This window comes from Pseudophryne corroboree, chromosome 9 (assembly GCF_028390025.1).
Source record: "Pseudophryne corroboree isolate aPseCor3 chromosome 9, aPseCor3.hap2, whole genome shotgun sequence".
Lineage (NCBI taxonomy): Eukaryota > Metazoa > Chordata > Amphibia > Anura > Myobatrachidae > Pseudophryne > Pseudophryne corroboree.
Genome location: NC_086452.1, coordinates 264378181 through 264393019, shown reverse-complemented (window position 1 = coordinate 264393019; position 14839 = coordinate 264378181). Strand labels below are relative to the sequence as shown.

General features: G+C 48.6%; 1 protein-coding gene and 1 long non-coding RNA gene across 5 annotated transcripts in view; one reads left to right on the top strand and one right to left on the bottom strand.

The window, feature by feature from the left end:
* The window catches only part of LOC134957987 (uncharacterized), a 197425-nt gene extending 188180 nt beyond the window's left edge, over nt 1-9245 (bottom strand). The window contains exon 1 of the long non-coding RNA XR_010186825.1: nt 9116-9245. This is a non-coding gene — a long non-coding RNA (uncharacterized LOC134957987). The remainder of the gene's footprint in view (nt 1-9115) is intronic.
* ATF6 (activating transcription factor 6) overlaps nt 1-14839 on the top strand; it is a 568366-nt gene that overhangs the window by 488961 nt on the left and 64566 nt on the right. The window lies entirely within an intron of this gene.

The following is a 14839-nucleotide window of genomic DNA, read 5'->3' as shown; positions in this document are numbered from 1 at the left end:
TGTCCTTGCAACTTAACTGTGGCCCATTCCCCTCTCCTTCTGTACTAAATACTGAGTAAAAATAATTTAGGTGATCTGCTATTGCCTTGTCTCCCTCCACCAAATTCTCACTCTCTGTCTTAAGTCTTATTATTCCTCCATTTGATTTTCTCCTTTGATTTATATACTTAAAAAAAAAGTTTTGCCCTCTTTATCTACTGACTGGTAGAGATGAGCGGATTCGGTTTTACTCGGTTTTACTCGGTTCTCAAAACCGAATCTTATTGGCTCACGGATGTCACGTGTTTTGGATAGCCAATAAGATTCGGTTTTGAGAACCGAGTAAAACCGAGTAAAACCGAATCCGCTCATCTCTACTGACTGGGCCATTGTCCCCTTAGCTTCTGCCTTGGCAGGTCTGATCACTTTCTTAGCGTCCTTCCGTCTGTCAAGATACATCTCTTTGTCATTATTATTTTGAGTCTGTTTGTATTTCCTAAAAACCATTTTTTATTTTTTTTTTGCTTTCACACTAGTTGATACTACTTTTGTGAACCACACTGGCTTCCTTTTCCTGGTGCTTTTCCCAACCCTTTTGATACAAAGGTCTGTTGCCCTTAGTATTGCACTTTTCAGTTTTTCCCACCTCTCCTGCACCCCTTCCAAGTTCCTCCAGTCCACCAATGAATCACTTAAACATCTCCCCATTTTTGCAAAGTCAGCATTTCTAAAATCCAACACCTTTGTTTTTGTGACAGGAGTTGGATCCTGTCTTTATACTAAACCATACTGCTTGATGATCACTGGATCCCAGGTGCTCACCCACATATATGTCGGATATCCTGTCACCATTTGTAAGAATTAAATCTAATATTGAATCTTTGCGAGTGGGCTCCCTCACCAATTGCTTGAGAGATGCTCCCTGTAAGGAATTTAGAAATTTGCTACTTGTAGCTGAACTTGCAAAGGACTCCTTTCAATTTACATCAGGTAAATTAAAGTCTCCCATGATTATGACTTCTCCCTTTAAAGCCATTTTAGAGATGTCCAACAATAGGTTCCTGTCCACATTCTGCCCCTGGCCTGGTGGTCTATAGATCACCCCAATGCGAATAATGTCCTTCTCCCCGGTTTCTGTGGTGACCCAAAGGGCCTCAGTTTTGTCATCAATATTTTGTATTAAAGTAGCATTTATGCTTTTTTTCACATACATTGCTACCCCTCCTCCTATTCTTCCCATTCTGTCCTTTCTAAATAAATTGGTATAGCTATGTCCCAGTCATGATTCTCATTGCACCATGACTCTGTAATTGCCACAATATCCAGGTTGTCCCTTGTCATTATCGCAATTAGCTCTGGAATTTTGTCTCCTAAGCTCCTAGCATTTGCACACATAGCTGTAAGAATTTTGTTTGTGCATCTGTTATTGTAGCCATGTCCAGAAAGTACAAAATAAATGACAAGTTTAAAGTGGAAATTACCTGTTTGGTGATGTTGCTCAGTGTTTGGTATTTGTTTTTCTCTTACGTCCTAGAGGATTCTGGGGACTCCGTAAGGACCATGGGGTATAGACAAGCTCCGCAGGAGACATGGGCACTATAAAGAACTTTAGATGGGTGTGCACTCGCTCCTCCCTCTATGCCCCTCCGCCAGACCTCAATTAGATCCTGTGCCCAGAGGAGACTGGGTGCACTACAGGGGAGCTCTCCTGAGTTTCTCTGAAAAATTATTTTGTTAGTTTTTTTATTTTCAGGGAGCACTGCTGGCAACAGGCTCCCTGCATCGTGGGACTGAGGAGAGAGAAGCAGACCTACTTAAATGATAGGCTCTGCTTCTTAGGCTTCTGGACACCATTAGCTCCAGACGGTCGGAACGCAGGTCTCACCCTCGCCGTTCGTCCCGGAGCCGCGCCGCCGTCCTTCTCACAGAGCCGGAAGATAGAAACCGGGTGAGTATAAGAAGAAAAAAGACTTCAAAGGCGGCTGAAGACTTCAGATCTTCTCTGAGGTAACGCGCAGAGGTAATGCTGCGCGCCATTGCTCCCACACACAGCGGGCACTGAAGGGTGCAGGGCGCAGGGGGGGCACCCTGGGCAGCAATTATAAACCTCTTGGGACTGGCTAATAATATACCGTATATACTCGAGTATAAGTCGACCCGAATATAAGCCGAGGCACCTAATTTTACCACAAAAACCTGGGAAAACTTATTGACTCGAGTATAAGCCTAGGGTGGGAAATGCAGCTCTACCCGTACACAGACCTCATAGTGCCTGATATGCCCCACAGTGCCAGATATGCCCCACAGTGCCAGATGTGCCAGACGTGCCCCACAGTGCCAGACGTGCCCCACAGTGCCAGGTGTGCCAGATATGCCCCACAGTGCCAGGTGTGCCAGATGTGCCCCACAGTGCCAGATATGCCCCACAGTGCCAGATATGCCCCACAGTGCCAGGTGTGCCAGATATGCCCCACAGTGCCAGATGTGCCCCACAGTGCCAGGTGTGCCCCACAGTGCCAGGTGTGCCAGATGTGCCCCACAGTGCCAGGTGTGCCAGATGTGCCAGATATGCCCCACAGTGCCAGGTGTGCCAGATATGCCCCACAGTGCCAGGTGTGCCCCACAGTGCCAGGTGTGCCAGATGTGCCCCACAGTGCCAGATATGCCCCACAGTGCCAGATATGCCCCACAGTGCCAGGTGTGCCAGATATGCCCCACAGTGCCAGGTGTGCCCCACAGTGCCAGGTGTGCCCCACAGTGCCAGGTGTGCCAGATATGCCCCACAGTGCCAGGTGTGCCAGATATGCCCCACAGTGCTAGATACTTACCCTCCGTCGCTCCCGCGCTGTCTTCTGAAGGAGGGACACGGAGAGCGCAGCGCGCGGCTCTCCTGAGTCCCTCCTGCATCTCCGGCGGCAGCGGCGTGTGTTAAAGGAAGTGCCGGTTCGTGCACTTCCTTTACCACTCAGACGCCGCTGCCGCTGGAGATGCAGGAGGGACACAGGGGAGCCGCGCACTGCGCTCTCTGTGTCCCTTCTTCAGAAGACAGCGCGGGAGCGACGGAGGATAAGTATCTAGCACTGTGGGGCATATCTGGCACACCTGGCACTGTGGGGCATATCTGGCACTAAAGCTGACTCGAGTATAAGCCGAGGTGTCTTTTTCAGCACAAAAAAAAGTGCTGAAAAAGTCGGCTTATGCTCGAGTATATACGGTATATAGAGGCTGCGGAGGCACTATATTATAGAATCCGCCGCCAGTATAGTAAATTTGAGCGGGACTGAAGCCCGCCGCTGAGGGGGCGGAGCTTGATCCTCCAGCACTAACCAGCGCCATTTTCTCCACAGCACACTGCAGAGATGTTGGCTCCCCGGACTCTCCCCTGCTGAACACGGTGACAGAGGGCAAAAAAGAGGGGGGGCACTTTTTATTGGCGCAGTGAGTGTATATTTATATAAAAGCACTGTTTTGTCTGGGAATTTGGTTTCCAGTGTCAGTTGGCGCTGGGTGTGTGCTGGCATACTCTTTCTCTCTGTCTCTCCAAAGGGCCTTATTGGGAACTGTCTCCATATAAATATATCCCTGAGTGTGTGGGGGTGTCAGTACGCGTGTGTCGGCATGTCTGAAGTGGAAGGCTCATCTAAGGAGGAAGTGGAGCAGATGATTGTGGTGTCTCCGTCGGCAACGCCGACACATGATTGGATGGATATGCTGAATGTTTTAAATGCAAATGTGTCTTTATTACATCAGAGGTTGGACAAAGCAGAGTCCAGGGATAGAACAGGGAGTCAATCCATGGCTTTGGCTGTGTCACAGGGCCCTTCAAGGTCTCAGAAACGTCCCCTGTCCCAAGTAGCAGACACTGATACCGACACGGATTCTGATTCCAGTGTCAACCACGATGATGCGAGGTTAAACCCAAGGGTGGCCAAGAGTATTCATTATATGATTATTGCAATAAAGGATGTTTTACGTATCACTGATGACCCCTCTGTCCCTGACTAGAGGGTACACATGTTTAAGGAAAAGAAACCTGAGGTAACCTTTCCCCCATCTCATGAGCTGAACGAGTTATTTGAAAAGGCTTGGGAAACTCCAGACAAGAAACTGCAGATTCCCAAAAGAATTCTTATGGCGTATCCTTTCCCTGCGCAGGACAGGTTACGGTGGGAATCCTCACCCAGGGTGGACAAGGCGTTAACGCGCTTGTCCAAAAAGGTGGCGCTGCCGTCTCCAGACACGGCCGCCCTCAAGGTTCCTGCTGATCGCAGACAGGAAACTACCTTAAAATCTATTTATACACATACGGGGGCCTTGCTCAGACCGGCAATAGCGTCGGCTTGGGTTTGTAGCGCTGTTGCGGCTTGGACGGATACTCTGTCTGCTGACATTGATACCCTGGATAGGGATACCATTTTATTGACCTTAGGTCACATTAAAGACGCAGTCTTATATATGAGAGACGCTCAGAGAGACGTTGGTCTGCTAGGTTCAAGAGCCAACGCTATGGCGATTTCTGCTAGGCGAGCTCTGTGGACCTGCCAATGGACGGGTGATGCCGACTCGAAGAAGCATATGGAAGTTCTGCCTTACAAAGGTGAGGATTTATTTGGGGAAGGTCTCACGGACCTGGTTTCCACAGCTACCGCGGGCAAATCTACTTTTTTACCTTATGTTTCCCCACAGCAAAAGAAAACGCCGCAATATCAGATGCAGTCCTTTCGGTCGCATAAGTCCAGAAGAGGTCGGGGCTCTTCCTTCCTCGTCAGAGGTAAGGGAAGAGGGAAAAAGCAGTCTGCTACGGCTAGTTCCCAGGAGCAGAAGTCTTCCCCGGCTTCTACTAAATCCACCGCATGACGCTGGGGCTCCACTGAGGGAGTCTGCGCCAGTGGGGTCACGTCTTCGACTCTTCAGCCACAACTGGGTTCAGTCAGACGTGGATCCTTGGGCAATGGAAATTGTATCCCAAGGCTACAAGCTAGACTAAGAAGACATGTCTCCTCGCCGGTTTTTCAAATCGGCTCTACCGGCTTCTCCCCCAGAGAGGGAGATAGTTTTAGCTGCAATTCAAAAACTGTATCGACAACAAGTGGTTGTCGAGGTTCCCCTAGCTCAACAGGGGAAGGGGTACTATTCAACCCTATTTGTGGTCCCGAAACCGGATGGCTCGGTCAGACCCATTCTAAATTTAAAGTCCCTAAACCTGTACTTAAAAAAGTTCAAATTCAAGATGGAATCGCTGCGGGCAGTTATCTCCAGCCTGGAGGGGGGGGGGGGGGATTTTTGGTGTCACTGGACATAATGGACGCATACCTTCTTGTCCCCATATATCCCCCTCATCAGACGTATCTGAAATTCGCTGTACAGGACTGTCATTACCAGTTTCAGACGTTGCCGTTTGGGCTTTCCACGGCCCCGAGGATTTTCACTAAGGTAATGGCGGAAATGATGGTGCTCCTGCGCAGGCAGGGAGTCACAATTATCCCGTACTTGGACGATCTCCTGATAAAGGCGAGATCGAGAGATCAGTTGCTGAAAAGCGTGGCGCTCTCCCTGAGAGTGCTGCAGCAACATGGCTGGCTTCTGAATCTGCCAAAGTCGCAGTTGGCTCCAACAACTCGGCTATCGTTCTTAGGCATGATTCTGGACACGGAGCAAAAGAGGGTTTTTCTCCCAATGGAAAAAGCCCAGGAACTCCAGAACATGGTCAGAGACCTGTTAAAACCAAAAAGTGTGTCAGTCCATCAATGCACTCGAGTACTGGGAAAGAGGGTGGCGACCTACGAGGCCATCCCCTTCGGCAGGTTTCATGCGAGGACGTTTCAGTGGGACCTTCTGGACAAGTGGTCTGGGTCCCATCTTCAAATTCATCAGAAAATAAGCCTGTCCCCCAGGGCGAGGGTGTCTCTCCTATGGTGGCTGCAGAGTGCTCACCTTCTAGAGGGTCGCAGGTTCGGCATTCAAGACTGGGTTCTGGTAACCACGGACGCGAGCCTCCGAGGATGGGGAGCAGTCACACAAGGAAGAAATTTTCAGTGGATATGGTCAAGCCAGAAGGCTTGTCTACACATCAACGTACTGGAATTGAGGGCCATATACAACGGTCTACGTCAAGCGGAGAATCTTCTTCGCGACCTACCGGTTCTGATTCAATCAGACAACGTCACAGCTGTGGCTCATGTAAACCGCCAAGGCGGAACAAGGAGCAGAGTGGCAATGGCGGAAGCCACCAGGATTCTGCGCTGGGCGGAAAATTACATAAGCGCTTTGGCAGCAGTCTTCATTCTGGGAGTGGACAACTGGGAAGCAGACTTCCTCAGCAGACACGATCTCCATCCAGGAGAGTGGGGACTTCATCAAGAAGTTTTTGCAGAGATAAGTCAGTGGGGACTTACTCAAATAGATATGATGGCGTCACGCCTCAACAAGAAGCTTCGGAGGTATTGTGCCAGGTCAAGGGACCCTCAGGCAGTAGCTGTGGATGCCCTGGTGACACCGTGGGTGTTTCAGTCGGTCTATGTGTTCCCTCCTCTTCCACTCATCTCAAAGATATTGAAAATCATAAGACGGAAAAGAGTGCAGACAATACTCATTGTCCCAGATTGGCGTCGAAGGGCCTGGTATTCCGATCTTCAGGAAATGCTCACAGAAGATCCGTGGCCTCTTCCTCTCAGGGAGGACCTGTTGCAACAGGGGCCCTGCGTGTTCCAAGACTTACCGCAGTTACGTTTGACGGCATGGCGGTTGAACACTGACTCCTAGCTGGGAAAGGCATTCCGGAAGAAGTCATCCCTACTCTGATGAAGGCTAGAAAGGAGGTGACGGCGAAACATTATCACCGTATTTGGAGAAAGTATGTATCTTGGTGTGAAGCCAAGAATGCTCCTACGGAAGTTTTCCATCTGGGCCGTTTTCTCCACTTTCTACAGACAGGAGTGGGCCTAAAATTAGGTTCCATTAAGGTACAGGTTTCGGCCCTATCAATTTTCTTTCAGAAGGAATTGGCTTCTCTCCCAGAAGTCCAGACTTTTGTAAAGGGAGTGCTGCACATACAGCCTCCTTTTGTGCCTCCAGTGGCACCATGGGACCTTAACGTGGTGTTACAGTTCCTAAAATATCACTGGTTTGAACCTCTTCAAATGGTTGAATTGAAATTTCTCACTTGGAAGGTGGTCATGTTGTTGGCCTTGGCATCTGCAAGGCGGGTGTCTGAATTGGCGGCATTGTCTCACAAAAGCCCCTATCTGATTTTCCATGTGGATAGAGCTGAATTAAGGACTCGTCCTCAATTTTTGCCTAAGGTGGTTTAATCGTTTCATATGAACCAACCAATTGTGGTACCTGTGGCTACGAAGGATTTGGAGGATTCCAAGTCCCTTGATGTAGTCAGGGCCTTAAAAATATATGTAGCCAGGACGGCTCGAGTTAGGAAAACAGAGGCACTGTTTGTCCTGTATGCAGCCAACAAGGATGGCGCTCCTGCTTCTAAGCAGACTATTGCTCGCTGGATCTGTAACTCGATTCAGCAGGCTCATTCTACGGCTGGATTGCCGTTACCAAATTCAGTGAAGGCCCATTCCACTAGGAAGGTGGGCTCTTCTTGGGCGGCTGCCCGAGGCGTCTCGGCATTACAGCTTTGCCGAGTGGCGACTTGGTCGGGTTCAAACACTTTTGCTAAATTCTACAAGTTTCATACCTTGGCTGAGGAGGACCTCATGTTTGCTCAATCGGTGCTGCAGAGTCATCCGCACTCTTCCGCCCGGTCTGGAGCTTTGGTATAATCCCCATGGTTCTTACGGAGTCCCCAGCATCCTCTAGGACGTAAGAGAAAATAAGATTTTAAACCTACCGGTAAATCTTTTTATCCTAGTCTGTAGAGGATGCTGGGCGCCCGTCCCAGTGCGGACATATTTCTGCAAGGCTTGTATATAGTTATTGCTTACATAAGGGTTATGTTACAGTTAAGATCGGTCGTGGGCTGATACTGTTTTATTCAGGCTGTTTACTGGTTGCGTATATTCCATGTTATACTGTGTGGATGGTGTGGGCTGGTATGAATCTTGCCCTTAGATTAACAAAAATCCTTTCCTCGTACTGTCCGTCTCCTCTGGGCACAGTTTCTCTAACTGAGGTCTGGAGGAGGGGCATAGAGGGAGGAGCCAGTGCACATCCATCTAAAGTTCTTTATAGTGCCCATGTCTCCTGCGGAGCCAGTCTATACCCCATGGTCCTTACGGAGTCCCCAGCATCCTCTACGGACTAGGAGAAAAAGATTTACCGGTAGGTTTAAAATCTTATTTTTTTACTAATCAGGAATCACAATCTGTCCTTTACACCACGACTACACCTCACTAAATGTAAAGATATAGTACACCTGACCACAAATGGCCAAACGATCAAGGAGGTAAACACCAGACAGCATGCAGTAATAAACTGTTTCACTGAACAACTTCCCCACACATGCAATGCCAATTCCAAGCAAATCAAAAACATACATGAGTTTGCATAAGAGAGAACTATAGTGAGCAGATTGGGGATGTCTTTTCTTAGTTTAAAAAGACAGATAATGGGGGTAATTCCAAGAATTTACAGCAGGAATTTTTTTTTACAGTTGGGCAAAACCATGTGCACTGCAGGGGGGGCAGATATAACATGTGCAGAGAGAGAGATTTGGGTGTGGTGAGTTCAATCTGCAATCTAAATTGCAGTGTAAAAATAAAGCAGCCAGTATTTACCCTGCACAGAAACAAAATAACCCACCCAAATCTAACTCTCTCTGCAAATGTTATATCTGCCTCCCCTGCAGTGCACATGGTTTTGCCCAACTGCTAAAAAAATTTCCTGCTGCGATCAACTTGGAATTACCCCCAATATGCATAAGATGAATTACATACTTTTGAGGCATTAAGGCAGTCCTTATGTCATAGTTTTGGTGTGTTGTTATTTCCCTTCTGTTTATCTTCGGTTTAACACAGGTATAACGCTAATATTATAATAACACTTTTATGTCAGCACTTCTATGGAAGCACTACCAGTTTCTCTCCACTTTCCCTGATAAAAGCAAACAGGTGAGCCTTCCCTCACTTTATTATTAGTAGTAGACTTGTATTTTCTGCATATTATATTGTAGCCTCACCAGTTCGCAGAATGGCAGTGTCCGTTGTCCAGGTCAGCCATCGTACTTTACATACTCAGTCCCCATGTTTCTCCTGTAGTAATTAGCAGGAAAAATGTTCATGTTAGTGTGCAACACATTGCTGTTCTCTTGTGTCATTGGATAGTATGGCAGCAATCCAGTCAGTGTATTTGACACAAGCTTCCACTAAGGGGGAAGAAAAGGCTTCACTTAGGACGCCAGCCAGCAGGTCTTGAAAATCAATTCTGCTCTGGTGTTTTGCGGTTTGAAGACATCCTGTGTCGATTTGGCAGTTACAGCTTCTGTCTACTTTGCAAAAGAATGCAGACCCCTTTCATTACCTCTTCTGCAGTCGGCAGCTTGTACGCATTAGTTACAGCTACACCGTAGGGCACTAGTTACAACAACAAAACCAATACAACCCTTCAATATTACTATTACAGTAAACTGCACATTTCATTCTGAACCATATAATTACTGAGCTAGGTATCTGCTAGAGGTTACAATGATGTTATCCCCAGCATGGAACCAGATTTTAAACAAATCAAGAATGCAACAATGCGTACAGGCAATTCTAAACATATGTAATAGACGCAAAATGCTCATAAACCCCTATTTAAAGAGTAATTTCTCTTACGTCCTAGAGGATGCTGGGGTCCATATTAGTACCATGGGGTATAGACGGGTCCACCAGGAGCCATTGGCACTTCAAGAGTTAGAGAGTGTGGGCTGGCTCCTCCCTTTATGCCCCTCCTACAAGACTCAGTTTAGAAAATGTGCCCGGAGGAGCCGGTCACAGCTAGGGGAGCTCTACAGAGCTTTCTTAGAAAAAGTTTATTTTAGAGTTAATTTTTTTACAGGAGGCTGTTGGCAACAGCCTGCCTGCAACGAGGGACTGAGGGGGGAGCAGTGTCCGCCCTGCGGGGTCTGAGCCACTGTCTCCACTGACTGGACATTGAGCTCCAGAGGGGACAGATCGCGCCCCGCCACAGGGGAACGCTCACCCCAGCAGCCAGCCGCCACCCCCTTGCAGAGCTGAAGTGTGGCGAGTGAGTCACTGTCTTCCCCCTCACAAGCAGGGGGTCAGTGTGAAGATGGCGGGTTAAGGGTAGGAGCGCAGTATTAACTGCGCTCCCGGACGGCTCAGCAGTACTTCGGTGCGGCGCTGTTATGGGCGCCCTGAGCCAGCACCTGACCCTACACTGACCAAATCAAGCCTGTCTGGGTCTGCGGATCTCAGCCAGCACAAAATCTTCAGGTCAGTATAATCTCAAAAGAGCGGGAAGACATCGCCATTAAGGGGGCGAAGCTTCTCCGCATAGCTGACCCAGCAGTGTTCAGCGCCATTTTCCTGCCTGCAGTACAATGCCAGTGGAAAACAGGTCCCTCCAGGGCACCTCCAGCTATCTGTACGGTACCAGGGGGTTGTAGAAGGGAGGGGAGGCTGTGTAAAGACTGTGTCACCTATTAAGGGACACAGTCAGCGCTGGTTTAGGGTCTCCCTATACCTATAATAGCGCTGTGTGTGGGTTGGCTCCAATCTCTGTGTCTCTCTGCCATTCTTGGGGGGAAACTCTGTCTGCCCAGTACCCTGTGTGTATGTGGGGTGAGTGGTGTGTATTAGCAAACATGTCTAGAGACTGTTTCATATGCTGCAGAGGATTTATCTTCCCAGTAAGATCCCATCCCATGTGATCAGGATTGCACTGTTGTAGCGCAGATCCCAGCTAGAGAGCCGGAATGGTTAGCCTCTCTTAGGGGGACTATTTCTCAGATTTCAGATAGGGTTGCTAGTAATGAGCATGCAACTCAGGTACTGCAGTCCTCTAAGGTTGTATGGTCTGATACTGCTTCCTCGGGGTCCCCTGCTGTACATTCTCACAAACGTGCACTTGCCAAGATTATGCAGGATGACACGGACACCGATTCTGACACTGCAGACGGTGATGGAGATGTGTCGAGGGGGACGGCATCACTTGCTAAGGGGGTGCAGTTGATGATTGAAGCCGTGAGGGATGTGTTACACATTACTGACGCAACTCCTGAGCAGGTTGAGGAGGCCTTTTTCACGGACAGTAAAAAGCTCCCAACCCCCACCCCCATTCCCAGCATCTAAGAATTAAACGCTATCTTTGAAAAAGCCTGGGAAAATTCGGAGAAAAAAATCCAGATCCCTAAGAGGGTCTTTGTTGCTTTTCCCTTTCCAGAAGAAGATAGAAAAAAGTGCGAGTCTCCACCGATTGTCGGCGCCTCTGTCTCCAGGCTGTCCAAACAGATGGTATTACCAGTCCCAGGATCTACCGCATTTAAGAACCCGGCAGATCGCAAGGTGGATGCTACGCTAATATACATTTACACGGCTTCAGGGGCTATACTGCGGCCTACTATAGCCTGTGCTTGGATTTCTAAAGCTATTGCCAAGTGGTCAATCACTCTGCAGGAGGAATAAACTGCGATGGATATAGGTAACGTTGATTTATTTTTACGTAATATTCAGGATTCTGCAGGGTTCCTGGTAGATTCCATGAAGTACCTGGGTTCCATGGCTGTGGGGATCTCCTCCATGTCCGTCTCGGCTCGCATGGGTCTCTGGCTGCGCCAATGGTCTGCGGACGCGGAATCCAGGAAGAGTGTGGAGGGCCTACCATATACAGGTCAGGCTCTCTTTGGAGAGGCGCTAGATGCGTGGATTGCCACGGCTACAGCGGGTAAGTGTGTACACACTGGACGATATGAACGATATGTCGTTCCGAAATGTTGTAACCGGGCATATTGTTCATAATATCAGTGTGGTTCAGCATGAAGACAGAGACTGACTCATCTCATACAGAAACAAAGGTGTTAGATTTTAGGAAGGCTGATATTGTAAAGGTGGGAAAATGTTTAAGCGATTCTTTGGCAGAGTGGAGGAACTTAGGAGTGCAGATGAGGTGATACACATTAAAGAGTGCAATATTAAAGGCAACAGGCATTTGTAGCAAAAGTGTTAGGAAAAACACAAGGAAAAGGAAGCCTGTGTGGTTTGCGAAAGAAGTAGCAAGTTTTGTAAAAGTAAAAAAGATGGATTTTAGGAAATATAAGTACACACAAAAAAATGAAGACAGAGATATATCTTGTTAGAAGGAGACTAAGGGGGTCATTCTGACCTGATCGCTCGCTGCAGTTTGTCAGAACGATCAGGTCAGAACTGCGCATGCGCCGGCACCGCAGTGCGCCGGCGCATGGCTGACGTCGTTGCCTAGCGATCGCCTCTGCCTAATTGACAGGCAGAGGCGAGAAGGGGCGACACAGTGGAGTTTGGCCGCCATTTTGTGGGCACGGTCTGTGGCCGGAACGTGCAGGGGCAGGCCGCAGCGGCTGCGTGACGTCACACGCTGCCGCTGTGAGCCGGGCAGCGACGAGTAGCTCCCAGCCAGCGCGCAATAGCTGCGATGGCCGGGAGCTACTCCTGAAGTACAAAAGCATCGCCGCTGTGCAACGACAGGGCAGGGACTGACATGCGGGACGCGCTAGCCCTGTGCTGCTGCCCCCCCCCCCCCCTTCCCCCTCCCGCATGTCAGTGTGGATGATCGTAGCTGTGCTAAATTTAGCACAGCTGCGATCAACTCGGAATGACCCCCTATGCAGGTAATCAGATGTGCAAAGGTACAAGCTGAGGAGAAAATAGTCAGTGGGTAAAGGTGGCAAAACTCTTTTTAGGTATATAAGCGAAAGGAGTAAAAGAGAAGGCGGAATAATAAGACTAATGACCGAGACTGGGAATCTTGTTGAGGAAGACAATGTAATAGCAGGTCATCTTAATTATTTTTGCTCCGTATTCACTACTGCAAGAGATGGGAAGGTTCCACAGTTAAGTTGCTGGGATATTCAGGAAAATTAAACCGGTACATTTACAGAGGAGAAGGTCCTAACAGAACTCTTAAAGCTGAAAGTGGATTAATCAATGGGGCCAGATAGGATACATCCAAGGATACTAAGAGAGCTTAAACGGGTGCTGGTAGCACCATTAACAGAATTATTTAACCGGTCACTAGCTACAGTTCTCTTACATCCTAGGGGATACTGGGATTCCATTTAGTACCATGGGGTATAGATGGGTCCACAAGGAGCCATGGGCACTTTAAGAAATTGATAGTGTGCGCAGGCTCCTCCCTCTTTGCCCCTCCTACCAGACTCTGTTTAGAAAATGGAAAAGGAAAAGGAGCTGGTCACATCTCTGGAAGCTCCTGAAGAGTTTTCTGCATTTATTTTCTGAGTCTGTCTGCTTCGTGGGACTTAGGGGGGAAACAGCCCAACCTCTCTCAGGGTTAATGGTTCCGTTCCTCGCTGACAGGACACTAGCTGCTGAGGGAACTATTTGCAAGCCCCACCACGACGAGCATACATTCCCGCAGCACACAGACAACCCTAACAGAGCCAGAAGAATGAAGAGTGGTGAGTACTAAGCCGGCATCCTGGTTAGCGGGTCACCGGACATTATGGCGTCATGAGGGTACAGAGATGCGCGGCTTCTAAAAGGGACGGACTGTGTCTCCCGCTGTGTACGGACAGAGACACTGAACAGCGGACACAGTACCCAGACTGGCAACATAGCCATAAAAGGAGTTTGTCTCCATTTTATGCTCAAGACACATACAGCCAGTATAAAAAAAATCCGGAAAACCGCTCGCCATTAAATGGGCGGGGCTTCACTATGAGCGGATCCAGCAGCTCACCAGCACTATTTTCCCTCTGCAGGTGACACAGACGCTGACTGACAGGGACGCACAGCTACTCTGGAGAGACTCAAGATTACCTCAGCGGTACCATGGGGTCATAGCAGGGGGGGAGCGATTATTAATGTACGAAATCCCTAATCTGGGTACTTAGTCTGCGACCCAGCTAAGCTTGGCATTAGCGTTAAGGGCGCCGTGTGCTGGTTCCATACTCCCTCTGTGTCTCCCTGGAAGGGCTCTTTGTAGGATAATTGTGCAGTTAACCTTTTTTCCTGTGTGTGTGCTGTCACTGTTACAGTATGTCAGGCAAAGAGTGTGTTTCATGTTAGGCACAGTGTTCCTCTTCCCAGGAGGTTCACTAGTGTGTGCTCAATGTAGTGTCCCTTCCCAGGCTAGTGGGGCAGAACCAGCATGGCTGGACTCGAATTAGGGGATTGATTTCCACAATGTCTACTACGTTATCTCGGAATGAGAAAGAGACGCAATACTTAAGACAATCTGTGACTGAGTTTATGAAAGTAGACTCAGTACCCAAACCAGCGTCTCAGTCCCCTGCCATTTGTCAGCATAAATGCACTTTGGCCCATATCCTGCAGTCTGACTCGGATGATGAGGGGTCAGACATGGAGGAGGATGAGGTGGACTCAGAGGTGGGAGAGGGTACTCTGTCGCAGGGAATAGAGGCTCTTTTAGAGAAGTTCTGAATATCCCTGGTAAGGTGACAGAGGAGAGTGAAGAATCTTATTTTAATATAAAAAAGAAATCCTCAGACACTTTTCCTGTGTCAGGTGAACTAAATGCCCTATTTGAAGAAGCTGATAGGAAATGTCAAATCCCTAAATGGTCATTATCATCCTTTTCCTTTTCCTCCTGAGGATAGGAAAAAATGGGAACATCCACCGATAGTGGATGCATCAGTATCCAGGCTCTCACGGAAAATTGTATTGCGTGTCCCAGGTGCAGCCTCACTAAAAGACGCGGCTGACCGCAAAATTGAGACTACGCTCAG